Consider the following 3,491-nt stretch of genomic DNA (forward strand, 5'->3'; position numbering starts at 1 on the left):
TCGGTTCGGGTAGTTCTGTCATCAAACCGAAGGCAATGAATTAGAATCTTGAATCTGTTTATGGACATAACAAGGCTAAATTTTTCAACTCCATCCCCATCTTTACCCCAAAGTTCCTCCAAACTTTGTCTATTTGCCCTATAAGCTCCTGCAAGGTACAGTAATCCAAAAAAAGCACGCAGTTCTATTTCATCTGTGGGCTTGATGGTTCTGTTGCAGATGTACTTGTCCTTTATAATGTCTATATATTGGTTGGTATATGTGACAATAGAGTCCAGAATGTCATCTGTAAATATACTGTTCCAGCATTCAACTGCAGTTTTTGCATTACGTGCAGTTCCTATTACTGCAGGAAGGTGAGTAATAATGTTTAAAGGTTCCCTACGTTTTTTCTGGAATGGCTTCTTGTTCCATTTAGTATTTTTATCTTTTCCAATATAATATGATCCAACTTCTTCATCCTCACCACTGTCACCATCTTGCTCTGTTTCAGAATCCAGGACACATTCTTCCACCTCATCATGAGAATCAATCTCACTTTCCTCTCCTAAATCCTCATTCAGTGTGAGGTCTCTATCATCTAACAGCATGTTTGTTACTTCCTCAACATCAAGTTGTTTGGATAAATTGTACATTTTCCTCTCCATTTCAGCAGATAATCTGAAGCAAGAGAAGGAATATGTTAGGGAACTACTGTATATGCCTGAGCAGCACACTTTCTTTTATAAAATGTCCCTTATTTCTATGAAATATCCTCAAATTTGTGCTATACATTCATAAAACAAGCTAAATAAACTATTGTGATGAATAAAAACATAAAATACCAACCTTACTGAATGTGACGTATTCACATACAATGAGCCTGAGAGATCTGTACAGCTATATCCTCTCCCCTGAAGCTCTGAAATCCAACTGTGATATCAGGTTTCACAGACCTTCAAGAGACAGGAGACTACCTGGAGGGAGGGGGTTTCCTCACAATCTGGTGAGGAAGGAGAAATGAAAGTAAAAGAGAAGCGCCTGTCAGATCAGTTGTATGTGACGGAGGGTTAAGGCTACTTTCACACTAGCGTTTTCTGCAATCCGTCACAATGCGTCGTTTTGCAGAAAAAACGCATCCTGCAAAAGTGCTTGCAGGATGCATTTTTTCCCCATAGACTTGTATTGACAACGCATTTGCGACGGATTGCCACACGTCGCATCCGTCAAGCGACGGATGAGTCGTGCTTCTGCGGACCGTCGGGAGCAAAAAACGCTACATGTAACGTTTTTTGCTCCTGACGGACCGCTTTTTCCGACCGCGCATGCGTGGCCGGAACTCCGCCCCCACCTCCCCGTACCTTACAATGGGGCAGCGGATGCGCCGGAGAAATGCGTCCGCTGCCTCCATTGTGCAATGCGCTAAACGCTAGCGTCGGAATCTCTCCCCGACGCATTGTGACGGGGAGATTCCGACGCTAGTGTGAAAGAAGCCTAAAAGTACCTGGCCTTGGCCTCATTGGGTCTTAATGAGCACACAGGTGAAACATTCAGTTTTAAAACATTTTTTTCCTTAAATGACTGGAAGTTTGAAAGCCCCAGTGAGTCAAGTTCAACCATTACTTTTAGTGAAAGAACAGCTTATTACTTACATTACCACAGTTTGACTTTCCAAAGATTTTATAACAACATATTTCAATACACACAATGCTACTTTTTATTGGGGGGCCGCATAAAAACAAGGAGGAGAATTGTTCTTCAGAGAATCCTGTAGTGGAATAACTGCAGGAAAATTAAAACCATGTGGCTTCTTTGCATTGGTGCTAGTGTTTCCTTAAGAACACACATTCATACACACATTCAACTTTAATTCAGAATTGAGCCTTTCTTCTCTTAGAATTTTTTATGATTATAAAGCTAACATATTCCGGAAAACAGTAACATAAATCTCTGCACATCTGTATAGTGGGAACAGATGTGTGTTAATAGTCTTCTCAGCTACCAACACCATCAAAGTGATGTATCAAGTAGGTATTCTCTTCAGAGTTCTGCTCCTCATTGAGTCATATTCTTTAACCAATATACACTGTGTCCTTCCGTATTTTACACAGTGGGCAGAATTTATCAGTCTCCTTACATGAATTTTCCAGCATAAAAAATTACAAATTATGTTAATCACCTTATTTGTGCAATATTTTGCAACTTTTTAACTTTTTTTTGCCACATAGTGTGTATAAAATTGGGCGGCGCTGTCCATGTGCAATCTGACAATAGTTTAGTATAACATACTATAATATTATAATTTACAATAATATAAAATTTCTGGAATTGATCTGATTAGGGCAAGAAATAAGAAATGTGCCTAATTTATTAAGAGTCATATGCCTTTTAATCTATTACGTGCATGTTACTCCAGTAGGCTCTTTATTTAAACCAGCATAAAATAGCACCATCCTTAATAAATTAACATATTTACTCCATTATCTATCCTGCAACAGTTGTAACAAAATTCACACCCACTCTTATTAAGCAGATTAAAGGGACACTGTCACCTGAATTTGGAGTGAACAATCTTCAGCCATGGAGGCGGGGTTTTTGGGTGTTTGATTCACCCTTTCCTTACCCGCTGGCTGCATGCTGGCTGCAATATTGGATTGAAGTTCATTCTCTGTCCTCCGTAGTACATGCCTGCACAAGGTGCAATCTTGCCTTGCGCAGGCGTGTACTATGGAGGACAGAGAATGAACTTCAATCCAATATTGCAGCCAGCATGCAGCCAGCGGGTAAGGAAAGGGTGAATCAAAAACCCAAAAACCCCGCCTCCATGGCTGAAGATTGTTCCCTCCAAATTCAGGTGACAGTGTCCCTTTAAGCCACAAAAAGCCACAACTTGTGCAAACATTTACAAAAAGTTGCAGTTTGAGCAAAAATCTTTCATTTTTTCGCCATACTTTCTAAATGTTGAAAAAGAGGGCGTAGATTAGCAACATAGGGCATGGCCAATAAATTTTAGACAGACATTAAACTTTGTGCAAATCAATGTTGCAAAGTTGGTGCAAAGCCGCACCTAGTCATGGGAGGGGTAGAATTCATTTTCTGAATGCAGGAAGTCAAAAACTGAAGCAAATTTATCAAGTGATATGCACCTTTTAATAAACTTGGTGCAATTTAATCCAAAAGTCTATTTTTAAGACTGGCATAAAAATGGCAATCAAGATAAATCTGTCCTGAGATTTGTAAGTCGGTATTATTGAAGTTGCTAGAGATGATCAAATCTTTGCACTGTAAACTCACCAGAATTTACAACACTTTCAAAAGCCTTCCATTGTCCAGAAAAAAAATGCATCACACTCTTATGAAGTATCTGTCACATGCGACACAGGCAAGTCCAGCGGACCGCACGACACAACAGGGTTTGAAAAGGGAGAGGAAGGCACTTAGAATTGGGAACGAGGGATGGGGCACCTCCTAAACATCAACCTGTTGCTCCCCTAATGCCCTATGAGTGTTTT

This window comes from Ranitomeya imitator, chromosome 3, assembly GCF_032444005.1.
Source record: "Ranitomeya imitator isolate aRanImi1 chromosome 3, aRanImi1.pri, whole genome shotgun sequence".
Lineage (NCBI taxonomy): Eukaryota > Metazoa > Chordata > Amphibia > Anura > Dendrobatidae > Ranitomeya > Ranitomeya imitator.